Source organism: Hyperolius riggenbachi, chromosome 3 (assembly GCF_040937935.1).
Source record: "Hyperolius riggenbachi isolate aHypRig1 chromosome 3, aHypRig1.pri, whole genome shotgun sequence".
In the NCBI taxonomy this organism is placed as follows: domain Eukaryota; kingdom Metazoa; phylum Chordata; class Amphibia; order Anura; family Hyperoliidae; genus Hyperolius; species Hyperolius riggenbachi.
In genome coordinates, this window is record NC_090648.1 from 421,612,804 (window position 1) to 421,630,596 (window position 17,793).

At 44.7% G+C, this 17,793-nt stretch overlaps 1 protein-coding gene across 1 annotated transcript in view; it reads left to right on the plus strand.

Moving 5' to 3' along the window:
* Window positions 1-17,793, plus strand: part of POU4F3 (POU class 4 homeobox 3) — a 151,534-nt gene that overhangs the window by 84,193 nt on the left and 49,548 nt on the right. The window lies entirely within an intron of this gene.

The window sequence follows — 17,793 nt, forward strand, 5'->3', positions numbered from 1 at the left end:
GCTAATGCTAAATACAGCTTTGCTAGATTGAACAGGAGGGGAGGGGTTAGGCAATAGGGAAGACTCTGTGCACAGGTCTCAGGGTCATGTGACTGATTTATCAAAATATCTGCATCATATATGAGAACTGTGTGAGTAATGGTATAGTTCCCCATCACCCTTCACTAAATATTTAAAATCTGGTAGGGGGAACCAGGATGTTTGTGGAAATGTGTAATAGGTACTAATGAACTCTGATACTCTGGCACTTTTTATTATTACAGTAGGTCTCCAGTTTTACTAATACTCAACTGCGAACACAAGTGTGCTAGGGATGAGAAGCTTTGTAACCCTCCCTTGCAAGGTACTAACCAGTGTAGAAAGGCATGTGTCTAGTCTGCCACAGAACCGGGTTGCTAACTCGCTGCCCCCTTTTCTGACCACCCAGGCTGCACAGGACCACAAATGAACAGTTTGAGTATTACCCCTTCCAGTAACTTGGAAATGCCAGTCAATTGTTTTTGGGTATTAGATTTATGCGGTGTTTAGTGTTTTAGACCAGTGTTTCTCAACATTTTATTGGTATGCACACCTTTTAAAACCCTGTACTCACCACGTATCCCCTAGTATATGAAAACATTATCACAAGTTACCCCTTGACAATTATATATTTCATCGTAGTACATGATAATTGGTTCTAAACAATTTCCAAGCATTTACTATTGCTTTTAATTAGCTAAAATACTAATTTGGTGTTGTTTAAGATTTATTTTTTTCTAAAACTCTAAATGTGTTATTCTTGGTTAACCACTTGCCGACCGCCCACAGCCCATGGGCGGCGGCAAAGTGGATGCCTTAAGGACCGCAAAACGCCTGACGGCGGCGGGTCCTTAAGGCGTGTCCGGGGAGCGATCGCGTCATCTATGCTCCCCGCGGCGAAAGGTCCCGCCCACCTTGCCCGATACCCCGCCGGCCAATTAGCAGCGCCGGCGGGGTTTAAAATTACGATCTGGGCCAATGAAATAGTATAATACACTTTGTTTACATGACAAAGTGTATTATACTGGCTGCCTCCTCCTCCTCTGCACTCTTCGTCGCACGGATCTCGGAGGAGGAGGCAGCCCTGTGCGGGAGCAGCAGAAAACTTGTTTGTGAACCCACAGATCCCCCCGATCGCCCACCCCAGCCCTCAGGACCCCCCCTGACCACCCCAGCACAGCGATAGTTGCACCCAAGCACCCCCCAATAAAGCCATCAATCACCCCCTGCCACTATCTGCCGACGCTATCATTTAGGTTAGGTCCCTAACTGCCCCCTAGGGTCCCTTGATCACCCCCCCCCTACCCTCAGATCCCCCCAGACCCCCCCCCCAGCCCCCCACCCCTGTATACTGTATACTACTGTATACATCTGCCTCACCCACTGACCACCTGTCTATCACCTGTCTGTCACTTGTCTATCACCCCTTGTCACCACCACCCATCAGAGCAGACCCTAAACTGTCCCTTGGGGGCACCTGATCACCCACCCAGACCCCCAGATTGTCCTCAGACCCCCCCCCCCCCTGATAACCTCCCCAGTGCATTGTTTACATCTATTCTCCCCTGTAATCACTCACTGACCTCCCATCGGTCACCCCCTGTGTCTGCCACCCATCAGATCAGGACCCAATCTGCCCCGTGCGGGCACCTAATCAACCCCCTCACCCTCAGATCGCCCTCAGACCCCCCCCCCCCCCCCCAATCACCTTCCCAGTGCATTGTATTTGATTGTGCTGTCATTGTATTTCATTGTGCTGTCATTGTATTTCATTGTCCCGTGATTGTATTTCATTGTCCCGTGATTGGCCTGTGATTGTCCCGTGATTGGCCTGTGATTGTCCCGTGATTGGCCTGTGATTGGCCTGTGATTGTCCCGTGATTGGCCTGTGATTGTCCCGTGATTGTCCCGTGATTGGCCTGTGATTGTCCCGTGATTGGCCTGTAATTGTCCCGTGATTGGCCTGTGATTGGCCCGTGATTGTCCCGTGATTGGCCTGTGATTGTCCCGTGATTGGCTGTGATTGGCTTTGATTGTCCCGTGATTGGCTGTGATTGCCCTGTGATTGCCCTGTGATTGGCCTGTGATTGTCCCGTGATTGTCCCGTGATTGGCCTGTGATTGTCCCGTGATTGGCCTGTGATTGTCCCGTGATTGGCCTGTGATTGGCTTTGATTGTCCCGTGATTGGCCTGTGATTGTTTCTGATTGCTTGCTGATTCCCCACTCGCCACCACCCCCCTGTCACTATCCTAGTGATCTAAAAACAGTGATCAGTGGAAACTGTCACTTTTTTAGTATCACTAGTGTTAGCAGTTAGGCCAGTTAGCTAGGCCCCTTTGTTAGTGTCAGTTAGTGCTCAGCCCACTGCACCACAGTCACTAATTAGCGTCATCACTGTCGCTAATCAACATTGTTACTATATAGTATCTGTAAGTGATCATTACTGATCGCAGTCAGATCTATTAGGGTCACTAGGATCCACTAAAAAACGCAGTGTTTGCCCGATCAGGTCTGATCGTTCGCCTGCACTTGCGTTCAGCCCACCCCACCGCAGTGACAGAATTTTTTTTTCTGATCACTGCAAAAACCACTGTACACTAGCTGTGCACTGTAAACATCAGTTTTGATTTTTTTTTTATCAAAACTCAGTGATCACAGCTTTCTACCGCTCAAATACTCCCTTTCGCTAAGTAGGTGCTCTTTTTTCTGGGTAGTCTCAGAGGAATACCCCCTAAATTTAGCAGTCCACCATGGCATGAAAGGGGTATTCCGATGATGAGGTTCTCAGGTACATGGCCCAGTCGGATGAGGACGATTGGGACGAACCATTCGACGAATCATCTGGGTCAGAGTTTGTACCTGAATTGAGCAGTGGCTCACTGACCGATAGTGATGACGAGGTTGAGGTCCCGGCTAGAGCCAGCCGTACCACACCCCATGTCGTTGGACCGCAGGTGGCGCAGGATCAGCCTCAAGGGCAGCAGAGTGGTGCTCGTGCTGGTCTGAGATTTCATGGTGGGGCAGGCAGCACAGCATCTCCTGGACCTAGAACCAGTACTTCCGTACACCCTGGTGAAGTGGCGAGCACCAGCGTGGAAGTTGAAACTGGTTCGGTGGCACGTGTAGTAACACCCCAGTCGCAGCCATCAAGTAGACGGGCCCGTACTACCCCTAGTTTACCAGAGGTGCTGGCAAATCCAAATTGGCAATCCCCTGATACCGCCGCACCCGTACTGCCCCCTTTCACCGCCCAGTCTGGAGTCCAGGTGATGACAGATAATCTAGGATCGCCCCTAGACTTTTTTTATCTGTTCATCACCCAGGATCTCTTAGACCTAGTCGTGGCAGAGACCAACCGTAAAGCCACACAATTTCTAACCGCCAATCCGAATGTCTTCCTTGCCCAGCCATTTCGGTGGAAACCAGTCCAAGTTTCCGAACTTAAAATTTTTTTGGGCCTTCTCTTAAACATGGGTCAAATCAAACAAAATGTGTTGCGGTCTTATTGGTCTACAGACCCATCACAACATGTTCCCTTGTACTCTGCTGCCATGTCCAGGACACGATTTGAGAACATCCTGCGCTTCCTGCACTTCAATGATGATGAAACCTGTCATGAAAGTGACCACCCTGCTTTTGACCGGCTCCACAAAATGCGGCCCCTCATAGACCACCTGTCATCAAAATTTGCAGATGCTTATACCCCTGAACAGCAAATCTGCGTAGATGAGTCCCTCATACGTTTTACCGGGCGCCTTGGCATCAAACAGTACATCCCAAGCAAGCGCGCCCGGTATGGGGTGAAACTGTATAAGCTCTGTGAAAGGGCCACAGGCTATACATCTTATTTTAGGGTCTATGAGGGAAAAGACTCCAAATTGGAGCCGGTCGGATGCCCTGACTACCTGGGGAGCAGTGGAAAGGTTGTGTGGGACTTGGCGTCACCCTTGTTCCAGAAGGGGTACCATCTTTATGTGGACAATTACTACTCAAGTGTGGCCCTCTATCAGCACTTAAAGTTAGAAGGAATCCGATGCTGTGGCACCGTGCGGCATAGTCGCCGGGGCTTCCCCCAACGGCTCATTACCACCAAACTTCAACGGGGGCAGAGGGCCGCATTGAGTGCTGACGACCTGCTCGCGGTGAAATGGAAGGACAAGAGGGACGTTTACTTTCTGTCCACCATTCACGCAGACACGACAGTCCAAATTCAACGGCGAACTGAGGTCATTGAAAAACCCCTTGTCGTCCACGAGTATAATACCAACATGGGAGGGGTGGACTTCAATGACCAGAGGTTAGCGCCCTATTTACTTTCCCGCAAAACAAGGCGCTGGTATAAAAAAGTGTCCTTTTATTTAATTCAATTAGCAGTTTACAACAGCTTTGTTCTCTACAGTAAGGCTGGGAGAACTGGATCGTTTCTACAATTTCAGAGACAGATCACTATGGAACTCCTGTATCCAGGAGGTGCCCGGGCCCAACCCCAAGATGCAACTAGCAGGCTGCATGGAAGGCATTACGCCTATCCGATTCCAAGTACCCCAGGTCACCGAATCCAAAGAAAACGCTGTCGTGTCTGCAGCAGGGCTGGAACAAGGCGTGACACCACTGTTTATTGTCCCCGCTGCCCTGACCAGCCTGGACTATGCCTAGGGGAGTGTTTTGAGAGGTACCATGAGCAGGTACACTATTAGAGAGTAGGGAACTACAGACACAGCGGTAGGCACACAAGGGTCTCTCAGTGCTATTTCACACTGCTGCGATGCGTTAGGGCAAAATGCCTAGCGAAAGTCACACTTTGCGGTCCCCCCCTACGCCGGAAGTGCTTGACTTAACACTAGTGCATGCCTACGTTACTGCGTGGCTTCTGTGGCAATTTCGATCGGCCCGGAAGTCATGTTAGTCTATGGCGACGCAGTTCATTACTAGGCCGAATGCTACTCTTGTGGTATTCCCTGAAGGTCTGTTTTGGACGATACGGTGCGGCGGGCTCGACCCACCGGATATGTCAATATGCAGTGTGAAACCAAACATCTGGTTTTGAGAGAGCGTAATACACAGGGCTGCCAGAAACCTCTCCTTTCACTTGGGACAAAATGCGTAATGTACTTCGCCACAACTCTGTGCGATTTGCACTTCGCACATTGTCCCATGGGGGAGGAGAGGTTTGTCCTCGGGAGGTAAGTTAAAAAAAACAAAAAACAGGTAAGCAAAGAAGCTAATGTTTAGTTTGCAATGTTAAGGTTTTTATTAAAAAAGTTCAGTTTATTAATGTTAATGAAGTAATTGCTTTGCTGCTTGCCTGTTTTTTGTTTTTTTTTTGTATTTTTTTTCCTTTTTCCATCCAATAACCTTCCAGGTGGACCGAGCGAACGACTAACCAGCTGCAGCACTGATGGTGCATCCTGACAGAACATTGCGCGACTGTCAGCTTACACATAAGTCGGTGCATGCAGCGCTGCAGGACGAGATTTCTCCTCCGCAGTCAAAAAGATACATTTGCCGAGGCATATGGGCCGAGGAGTGGTGTTGGGGATTCATATGCTTTGGCAAACACTTTGTATCAAAAAAGAACTCTGGCAATGATTTGTTCATCCACATCGATCGGTGTGAATGGATAAATCAGGTTTGCCAGGGCATACGAGCTGGTGGGTTTGGATTTTTGGGGCGGCAGCTCCTATGTCCTGGCAGACGCCTTCTCCTCCTTTTTGTATTGTTTTGTCTTTTTTCTTCTCTCTTTTTTCTATCCAGACCGACCAATCAGCTGCAGCACTGATGGTGCATCCTGACAGAACAATGCGCGTCTGTCAGCTTACACATAAGTCGGTGCATGCAGCGCTGCAGGACGAGATTTCTCCTCCGCAGTCAAAAAGATACGTTTGCCGAGGCATATGGGCCGAGGAGTGGTGTTGGGGATTCATATGCTTTGGCAAACACTTTGTATCAAAAAAGAACTCTGGCAATGATTTGTTCATCCACATCGATCGGTGTGAATGGATAAATCAGGTTTGCCAGGGCATACAAGCTGGTGGGTTTGGATTTTTGGGGCGGCAGCTCCTATGTCCTGGCAGACGCCTTCCTCTTTTTTTTTTTTTTTCTCCAAAATTTTTTGGCAGATATTTTTTCATCCACATTGATTGATTGTTTGACGTTCATTTTTCCTTTCAGCCCACAGTGCATTACCCTTATGCCCAATATAAGGAGTATAGCAGAAACTCCTAATACTGGCCACACATGTAATGATTGCAGAGACCCTAAAATGCCAGGACAGACCCCACGAATGATGCCATTTTGGAAAGAGGACACCCAAAAGTATTCCGTGAGGTGCATGGTGAGTTCATAGAATGTTTTATTTTTTGTCACAAGTTAGCAGAAATTGTGGTTTTGTGGTTTTTTTTTGTTTTTTCACAAAATGTCATTTTCCGCTAACTTGTGACAAAAAATAACATTTTCTATGAACTCACCATGGCCCTCATGGAATACCTTAGCATGTATTCTTTCCAAAATGGGGTCATTTGTGGGGTTTGTTAACTGTCCTGGCAAGTGGGCGGGGTGCTAAATTTTGAGCACCCCTGTAAAGCCTAAAGGTACTCATTGGACTCTGGGCCCCTTAGCGCAGTTAGGGTGCAAAAAAGTGCCACACATGTGGTATCGCCGTACTCACGAGAAGTAGTACAATGTGTTTTGGGGTGTATTTTTACACATACCCATGCTGGGTGGGAGAAATACCTCTGTAAATGACAATCTTTTGATTTTTTTACACACAATTGTCCATTTACAGAGTTATTTCTCCCACCCAGCATGGGTATGTGTAAAAATACACCCCAAAACACATTGTACTACTTCTCCCGAGTACGGCGATACCACATGTGTGGCACTTTTTTGCACCCTAACTGCGCTAAAGGGCCCAAAGTCCAATGAGTACCTTTAGGATTTCACAGGTCATTTTGCGGAATTTGATTTCCAGACTACTCCTCACGGTTTAGGGCCCCTAAAATGCCAGGGCAGTATAGGAACCCCACAAATGACCCCATTTTAGAAAGAAGACACCCCAAGGTATTCCGTTTAGGAGTATGGTGAGTTCATAGAAGATTTTATTTTTTGTCACAAGTTAGTGGAAAATGACACTTTGTGAAAAAAACAATAAAAATCAATTTTCCGCTAACTTTTGACAAAAAATAAAATCTTCTATGAACTTACCATACTCCTAACGGAATACCTTGGGGTGTCTTCTTTCTAAAATGGGGTCATTTGTGGGATTCCTATACTGCCCTGGCATTTTAGGGGCCCTAAACCGTGAGGAGTAGTCTGGAAATCAAATTCCGCAAAATGACCTGTGAAATCCTAAAGGTACTCATTGGACTTTGGGCCCTTTAGCGCAGTTAGGGTGCAAAAAAGTGCCACACATGTGGTATCGCCGTACTCGGGAGAAGTAGTACAATGTGTTTTGGGGTGTATTTTTACACATACCCATGCTGGGTGGGAGAAATAACTCTGTAAATGGACAATTGTGTGTAAAAAAATCAAAAGATTGTCATTTACAGAGGTATTTCTCCCACCCAGCATGGGTATGTGTAAAAATACACCCCAAAACACATTATAGTACTTCTACTGAGTATGGCAATACCACATGTGTGGCACTTTTTTGCACCCTAACTGCGCTAAGGGGTCCAAAGTCCAATGAGCACCTTTAGGCTTTACAGGGGTGCTTACAATTTAGCACCCCCCAAAATGTCAGGACAGTAAACACACCCCACAAATGACCCCATTTTGGAAAGTAGACACTTCAAGGTATTCAGAGAGGGGCATGGTGAGTCCGTGGCAGATTTCATTTTTTTTTTTTGTCGCAAGTTAGCAGAAATGGAAACTTTTTTTTTTTTGTTTTTTTTGTCATTAAGTGTCATTTTCCGCTTACTTGTGACAAAAAATAATATCTTCTATGAACTCACTATGCCTCTCAGTGAATACTTTGGGATGTCTTCTTTCCAAAATGGGGTCATTTGGGGGGTATTTATACTATCCTGGAATTCTAGCCCCTCATGAAACATGACAGGGGGTCAGAAAAGTCATAGATGCTTGAAAATGGGAAAATTCACTTTTTGCACCATAGTTTGTAAACGCTATAACTTTTACCCAAACCAATAAATATACACTGAATGGGGTTTTTTTTAATCAAAAACATGTTTGTGCACATTTTTCGCGCTGCATGTATACAGAAATTTTACTTTATTTGAAAACTGTCAGCACAGAAAGTTAAAAAAATCATTTTTTTGCCAAAATTCATGTCTTTTTTGATGAATATAATAAAAAGTAAAAATCGCAGGAGCAATCAAATAGCACCAAAAGAAAGCTTTATTAGTGACAAGAAAAGGAGCCAAAATTCATTTAGGTGGTAGGTTGTATGAGCGAGCAATAAACCGTGAAAGCTGCAGTGGTCTGAATGGAAAAAAAGTGCCTGGTCCTTAAAGGAGTACTATCGATTGAAACGACTTTTTTTTTTAATACTCTATATTAGTGTACACATTACCACTAGTGCTAAGGGCACTTTATTTATTCACCCAGGTCTCTCTCTCACTATCCCTGCTTAAAAATTTATTTCTCACACAGCTCATAGTAGTTTGGGTCACCCTGAGCTGCTTGGTTACTCTGTCACACAGCTCACAAATATATTTCACTGTGTCACTCACAGCATGCAGGAGACATGAGGAGAAATAGGCTGATCTAAGGTGGTAACAGGTAACTAAATGAGCTGGAATATTGCTGGAATATAGCTAGCTATACCACAAGTCTGTGTTTACACTCAGACTGGCTGCCTGCTTGAGGAGATTCACTCCAGGCTGCATCCACTTTACAAGCTGCTGAGAGGGGCAGACCACTGTCTACAAATAGCATTATTAGTATCTTTATCAGTAAAGAGAAGCAAAGATAATAAACACACATTGCTAGAATCTTTAACCCCTTACCACCATATCAACAAGATTCTTTCAGCAAGGTGATAATTAAACTATAAACTGAGGAGTTGATAGCAACTCCCCTGTGCAGACATGGTCTAGCCCTCTGGGAGCTCAGTATTAGATACATTTGTATCCAACACTGACGCCAAAACTGACGGAGGATTTTACAGCTGAGAGGAACAGCTGTGTGAGGAATAAAATTGCTCCTAGTACTTGCCCTAATGTGTGCTACAACATACAGCATTTAAAAATAAATGCATACATCGATAGTATTCCTTTAAGGTTTAGAAAGACTGTGGTCCTCAAGTGGTTAAGTATATCAAGAATCATCAGAAGTACCCCCTGGGGTATGCATACCACACGCTGAGAACATAGGGGTTAGACCATCAATTACATTTGAGTTTTATCTTACTTTGAAACATCAAGTAACAAAACTACTTTGTGCAAGCTGGAGCATTCCCCTTTAAAAAACATTTTTAATAATATATGCTCCCTAGAATATGGAGTGGCCTTCCTCTGTAGTGCCACTACCAAGGCACATTGCTGTCCTCCAACACATACCAGAAATATTAGTTTTTGTTCCAAGATGTAAGGAGGCGGGTGTCTTAACACCCTAGGGAGAAAAATGACACAGAGACAATGGGAGCTGAGATGGTGTAGTTCATTAATAGCTCTGGTGTGTTATATAAGTGTAGACAAAACTACTCACAAAGGTGAATTGCAGAGGGACAACCAACCACTAGAGGCAGGTGGAGACAATGAAACACACTCCACTCGGGGTGTCCTAACAAGACTGGGGACGGTCACTCACTTGGTCAAAAACACCAAATGAATATCACAATTGCGTCCACCATGCGTAAACAGAGGGGACCCCTCCAATCTTACAAGAATGAGGGGTATAAAGCACACAACAGGGGTAAAGAGACGCCTAGGTATGGGGGCTTACCTCAGAAATGACAGATACTAACCCATTTCTTTTGGCCAATACAAGTGCCAGGACAGCTGTAGCCAATAGTATTGAGTGTCTCACATTTTTTTTATAGTCTATAGGGTGTAAGATGTGTTTGGCAGAGATATTTAAGAGCTGATAGCTTATGGCGAGCCGCTATGGAGGTTTTCAAGATCTGTAATGGTGTGTCCCATGTAGTTAATTGATTTCGAGAGTCGAGTGGCATTAACAATGATTCAGTCCAGTTAAGGCCGGAACTTGCGGCAAATTCAGATATTAATTTAAGGGCATTGGACAAAGAGGCACAGGGATCTGCTAGATATAACAATAAATCAGCATATAGAGACACTCTTTCATCCAAATAGGCAATATGTAGTCCAATTATATCCAGGCTAGAGCATCGGCACCAGGGGTTCCAACACCATCGTGAAGAGGACTGGTGAGAGAGGGCAGTCCTGACGCGTTCCCAAGAGAAAAGAAGGATGACATCCAGAGTCCCGCTCCTAACCTTAGCTCTCGGGGTGGAGTATACTGCCCTAATATAGGTAATGAATTTATTTTCAATGTGGAACTTTCTAAGTACCTCCGGGAAATAGGTCCACTCAACAGTGTTAAAAGCCTATTCAGCATCTAAAGACACGATAACCCTGGAGACTGAGTTTATTCAGAAAATCCCCCCCCTGCTTTTCGTCTTACCCCCTTTGCTGCCTATTTGTGACATCAGTGTATCATATGGGGAGTAGCTGTCTGCTGTCAGGAAGGGCTGCCACACATCTTCCAGCTTGAGAATAGAGCTGTGTCTTCTTGGTGTTGAAACCAAGACTCTAGGGTGATCAATCAGGGAGGTAAGCCGGGTATCTGGGCAGAGTAAATGGCTTGGTTAGGTGTTAACTAAGCAGCTGATGGTCAGTAGAATGTGGGATAGGCAGTGGAGCTCAGAAAGACACTATCCGCACAAGTTGCCATATTAGGCCATATATTAGTGGTATGCCACAAAAGGCCATTAAAAGGTGGTTGTCTTGTCATATTGGTGTTTTGACTTCAGTAGTGTCTGATAAACATACCTGCAGTAACAAACAAACCTATAATAAATTACTGGTAAGTGTGACAAGTTCAATTTAATCAATCAATCCAAAAATAGTACCCCTGGGGTATGTACTGTATACTGTGTGTTGAAAACCTAGGTAATAGTACATGGCTCCTTTAATGGTAAGGTTTAAGTTTGTGTGAGGGCTAATCCCAGGGTTGGTGTGAAGGTTATTCCCAGAGCTAGTGTGAGAGTTAATCCCAGGGTTGGTGGAAGGGATAGGGTTAGCATTATCTTTGCTTTTACAGTCATATTTGACCCTCACTGCAGAAGAGTATCCCTCCTTCTCACTGACAGATTATGAATAGCAGGTAATTTGGGTGTGAGTCGCAGCTCGGAAAATTTGGCACCGCCATAGGTGCCCATGTTAGATGACAGATTTACTAGCTACAGCTACAGGACAAATAGTGGCCGTAGAGTTCCGCTACTTTGTAGGGAAGCTTTGTAGCTGTGGGGGGTGGTGGTGTTGGCTACCTGTGGAACTGAAGTCTTTAGCATTGATTGTTGCGTTAGTTTTAGCTATAAGTGTGTGTGTATGTGTGGGGGTGGGGGGGGGGGGGTGTAATGTTAGGCATAGTTAGGATAGGTTAGTGTTAGGTGTAGGTAGGGGGCAGGTTAGTTTTAGGCATACATGCAGGGAATTCAGTGTTAAGGTGACCACACACCATACAATTTTTTAAATATCTGTTCAATTTAAGAATTGCAATACATTTTTCTGAGTGATTGTAACATTTCAAAAATATGACCAATGTACCACACACCGATGTTACATTTTTCCCCAATTATGATAAAAATGATTGGAAACTCTGAGAAAATTGCTTGGGTGTGTATATGAATAAATTGACAATCTAACACACACCATACAATCTTTAGAGAAATTGAAGAAAAATATCTGGCATTCCAGATAGATAAAAATCGAAAAAAAACGGGAAATCTGATCGGATTTTTCAGTCGAATTAAAAAAAAAGCTTTTGATTTTTTCGGGAGATCCGAATTGCCGTAAAATCGGATCATTTTACTGTATCGTGTGTGACCACCTTAAGAATAGGATAAGACAGGAAATAGTAGAATATTGGTGACAGTACAGATATTATTCTACTCTCGATAACAGGTGGTAGTGAAATATCAGTAAAATGATCGAAATTCTATTACTGGCAATATCTCACGGCCAATTTTCCTTGCATTACTTATAAATGTACGTTCTCCAAATGTCATATAGCTAAAGTATCCCTGGCAATCACAAGGTCCTCCCTCCCGTAGGCTTGATAAGCATTTCCCACCTTTCTGGTGGCAAAGTTATTCCTGCAGAGAGCATTGATGTGCCACCAGCAATGTGCCTAACTGCTTCTTTATAAACTGAAAGTGACACTGAAGCGGAAAAAAACTTATGGTATAATGAATTGTATGTGTAGTACAGATAATTAATAGAACATTAGTAGCAAAGAAAAGACTCATATTATTATTATATATATATTTTTTATAATATTGCATCATCCTCTAATATTTGCAGTTTACACACTACACTCTGCATTTTAAACTATGAAACAGAGCAGAGCTAATGACCCTTTGACCTCCCCTGCAGTAAAATCTTATCTGAAGCTGTCTTTTACTGTTTTTGATGTGTAAGTGCTTCAGAAAATAGCACTTAGCTCTCCGACTTAATTAATCAGAGAGCTCAGAGAAGCTCCTTTGCATAGATAAGTTAAGTTTCCTAAATCTTCCTGTACTGAAAACAATATGAGACTTGTGTGCTACTAATGTTCTATTTCTTAGCTGTACTACACAAACAAATCATTACCTCATAACTTTACTTGTACTTCAGATTCCCTTTAAAGCGACCTAAAGTGTTTTTTTTTTTAAATATTTGTTTAAAGTGAATGGGAACCGCTTTTAAAAAAAAATGAAGCAAATACTTACCTAAGGAGAGGGAAGGCTCTGGGTCATGTAGAGCCTTCTGTCTCCTCTCTCGGTGCCCTCTATCCTGTGCTGGCTCCCCTCCGTTTCAATCCCCCACTGAAAGGGTATTTGGAAGTCTTCGGGAGCTGTGTCCTCCTGAAGACGTGTGGCTCCATACTGCACAGGCGTGAGCGTGCAAGAGAGCATGCTTGCGCAGGCGCAGTACAGGGCCGCCCTTCTTCAGGAGCACTCGGGCTCCCTGAAGACTTCTGAAGCCTCCTTCAGCCGGATAAAGCAGTATTTGACTAATTTAGTCAAATACTACTACTGGGCGAGCCAGCACTGCAACGAGGGGACCAAGAGAGGAGCGGGAAGGCTCTATAGGACCCACCCAGAGCCTTACCTCTCCTTGGGTAAGCATCTGTCTAATTTTTTTAAATGCAGTTCCCATTCACTTTAACATGTTATATTCAGTTCTAAAACAGATTTTTATTTATTTAGCTGTTTTTAATGTCGATCAACGAACTATGACATTTTATATGTAGATGGTATATATTTACAGTTAAGAGCTAGCACGGTGCAGTGCTGTGCAAGGACTAGTTCTCAGGATATTATTATTATTATTATTATTATTTAGTATTTATATAGCGCCGACATATTACGCAGCGCTGTACAGTGTATATATATATACATATCTTGTCACTAACTGTCCCTCAAAGGAGCTCACAATCTAATCCCTACCATTGCCATATGTCTATATTATGTAGTGTATGTATCATAGTCTAGGGCCAATTTTTTTAGGGGGAGCCAATTAACTTATCTGTATGTTTTTGGAATGTGGGAGGAAACCGGAGTGCCCGGAGGAAACCCACGCAGACACGGAGAGAACATACAAACTCTTTGCAGATAGTGCCCTGGCCGGGATTCGAACCAGGGACCCAGCGCTGCAAGGCGAGAGAGCTAACCACTACGCCACCGTGCTGCCCATATATTTATACCTTTTGTTATATTAAATTAAAGAGAACCTAAAGTGGTATAAAAACTAACACACTGAAAAGGTCTGCATGTGTAGGAGTACCTGTACTCAGCAAAATCTGTTTTTATTTCCTCATTATCAGAGGGATCCTCCTCTATCAATCCCTGTTAACCTAACTCTCAGAAAAGTCATCTGCAGCTCTGTGGCCACCCCCAACTGAGTTGCCAGGCCTGCCCACAGCTCAGAGGCTACCTATCAGTCTGCTACTGCCAAGCTGGGGACGGGCCGCTGCAAAACAGTTGGGGGCAGCCACAGAACTGCAGTGCAAAAAAGTTTCTGTGCAAATATCACCACAGTGGTTTTGCCAAAAGGGTGGGGGGGGGGGGGGTTTGGTTTGGGGAGGGTTTAAGAATGTTATCGATTTAGTGGTGAGTGGGTGAGTACATTTACTTTTTAAGAGCCGATTGTACCTTACATTAAAATAAGGTACACTGTAAATATATTATTCAGCACGCTGGAGGTGCTCTATAAAGGTGGGTACATGATGCAGTGCCAGCATGGAACTAAATGATGTGGCTGCAATTTGAACTACTATGATTATGCTGCCAGCCAGCAGTCAGGGAATGGTCTCTTCTCTTAACCCCCTTGGCGGTACAATAAATCCGCCAGGGGGCAGCGCAGCACTTTTTTTAGCCTAGCGCTAGCTACATGCTTCCCCCCTCCCTTCGCTATCCCTCCCACCCCACCGATCGCCGCCGTTCTGAACGGGATTCCCTGTGTGGGCTTCCCCGTCGCCATGGCGACGATCGCGATGACGTCACGGACGTCATCGACGTCCTGACGTCAGCGAGTGTCCCGATCCACCCCTCAGTGCTGCCTGGCACTGATTGGCCAGGCAGCGCAGGGATCTCGTGGGGGGGTGCGGCGGATAGCGGCGAATCGGCGGGTGGCGGCACCGATCGTTATGCACACGCAGCTAGCAAAGTGCTAGCTGCGTGTAGCAAAAAAAAATTATGTAAATCGGCCCAGCAGGGCCTGAGCGGCACCCTCCGGCGGCTTACCCAGTGTCCAGCACGGGGTTACCGCTAAGGAGGTTAAAGTCCTTGCTTCAGGTTAGATACTTACCTGTGTAGAAGGAAGGCTCTGGATACCATAGAGCCTTCCTGGTACTCTTGCTATCCTAGAGCCTCCTTGGTCCTCAGTGCCATTCCCTATGGAAGTTATTCTACCTGCTAGGTTGAATAACCTAGCCCTCAAGTGGAGGGCTAGTAAAGGGCTTTGGAAGTCTCCAAGTACTTCCAAAGACTAGTGGATCCGTACCGTGCATGTGCAAGTCTGAGCTTGTGCCTATCTTGGTATGCGCTTGGAGAGGTGAGTACTTCCGTAGCGTATCGAGGAGCACCGCTTAAATTTAAGCGGGATCCATAATATCCAGGGCCTTCCCTCTTCTTCATTTAATGTAGTTTGCACATTTGTCTCCTTAACCAAACAAGTTCATATTGTTTAATGCACAAAAGATGGGCAGCTAATGTCACCTGGTGCGCTGGCAAAGTCTGCTGTATATGCAAAAATGCTTATAGCTCACTGGATGTAAGTAGTGCGGAAGTGCAAGACCTCATGCAAGCACAGCTATAAAATAGAATTTTAAACTTGCAAATGCAGTAGCATAATTTGGGCCCGTTTCCACTATAGCGTTGCGGAATCGCCGGCGAATCACCGCAGGCAAATCGCATGCGGGTGCGGTTCCGCATGCGTTTTTTGCCGCGATTTTGCATGCGATTTCGCATAGGTTAGGGTGATGCTATTTTAACCATGTCACTGCCTGTGTGAATTAACATGGGTACCTATGCGAAATCGCATGCGAATTCGCGGCAAAAAACACATGGGGAAAACGCATGCGATTTCCCTATTAAATACATTGCGTGCGATTCGCCTGCATTCCACACGCAGGCGAATTCTGAGGGCTCTAGCGTGCAGATTTTTTCTGCACAGAAAAACGTTCAGGAAAACGGACAAGTGGAAACAGTCCCATCCACTTGTACTGGCTATGCGAATTTGCATGCGGGCAACGCATGCGAATTCGTGATAGTGGAAACGGGCCCTAAATAGTTATAATATGCAGATAATGTAATGCACACTGCATGTGACTTTTCAAAGGCTGGCCAGTCCATTATCCAGGGACATCCTGTATACAGCATGTTAGAATAACACAGTCCATTACAATTCAGATGTGTGAAGATGCCCATACAGTTGTAAGGGCAATGCATTTGCATGGCTAATGAGTTACGATATTGTGCAACGTGCATTGTGTGAAAGCACTTTTAATATTGCTTCGGGAAATGGTCATTAAAGTATATCTATAACCTAATATATACTGTACATTTAAACAGACATGTATTTGTTCAATGTGACCCCCTGACCTTATTAGTTTCAATTTTGCAGTTTCCTTTCAGCTCCAAATATGGCAGCGACCCCAGGAGTAGTCCCGGGACCGTGGCCATATCGGGCAAAAAGAGCCAATTTATAAATCAAAACAGAACATGAAAATGACAGCATGGAGCGGCATAATTCACACCAATAATGTCATGGAGCACACAGATACATATGTGCATTTATATGTATTTCAGCCTGCACACACTTCAGCACATCCCAGGTCGCTGTCTGCACTATGAGCCGGGACATGCCAGCAACACACAAACGCGCATACATGGGGACGACATTATACAAGAGTTGGCGGAGTTAGGTGACAACAGGACAGAGTGAAGGGCTCAGTTTCTTCCTGTCTATCTGTCTTAAGGGGCCCATACACTGCGCCAATTAGCGGCCGATTTCTATCGATTTCAATCGATCTGACATGCTGGAAAATCTAGGTCGATCTGTTGAGATTGCTTATCATTTTGCATTGGACCTAATGGAAATCTGATGGCAAAAAAATGCCATCAGATTGATTTTCAATAGATTTCATACTGAAATCTAATGGAAATCTGTTCCTAGTAAAAAATGTTCCTAAACACATCAGATAGATCAGAAATATATCTGATAATCTATCTGCTGCTAATCTAACGAGTGTATGGCCACCTTTAGACTATAATGTTGAAGACCTTAACAGCGGCATACAGGGACTGGTAGAGGCTGCATGATAACACTCACCCTGCAGACAGGTATGTCAGACTTCAAGACACATACCACTGTGGCCAGCTTAGATTGTAGATTTAGGTTATGGATATCCTTAAAGAGTAACTGTCAGGCTGCAGAAGCTAATTTAAACCTCTATTCTCCTGTGTTAAACAGTTTAGAAGGAAGCCCAAAAGCCATTAGTGAAGATAAAAATCTCAGTTACCTTTGATGTGTGCTTATCAGCAAGTCTGTTATAGACCCATAAGGACGCAAGCCGCATACTAAACTGCAAAGCATTCTGGGGCCCTCCCCTCGGCTGCTAATGAGACGTTACAGAAGCTTGTAATCAGTCCAGCGTGTAGCACTGATAAATCTCGGGGCAGAGTACTCTGCAGGCGTCAGCTATTGTTCCTAGCCACATGGCTCATTAATATTCACTGCACACTGTGTTGTTCAAGTAGGAGCTTATCTGTGATCAGGAAGCAGGCAGGACATGACGACACATTTGACAGAAAAACATGGAGCCTGCCATGAGCTGTCAGGAGCATCTATCTCTGCATATACTATATACAAATTCTGTGAAATCCAAACGTGGACAGTGAAATGCATATGTAATGTAAGTACAGCCAATCTTTAGCTACTGATATATGTGTTTATTTTCTCTGAGACCTTATACCTAACAGCTCCTCTTTAAAGCCTGTATTATCTATAGTATGAACAAAAAGTTGAAGCAGGACAATATTTCTATTAGTTTGGGTACACTAGGCCCAATGTTGTTTAATATAAGAACTA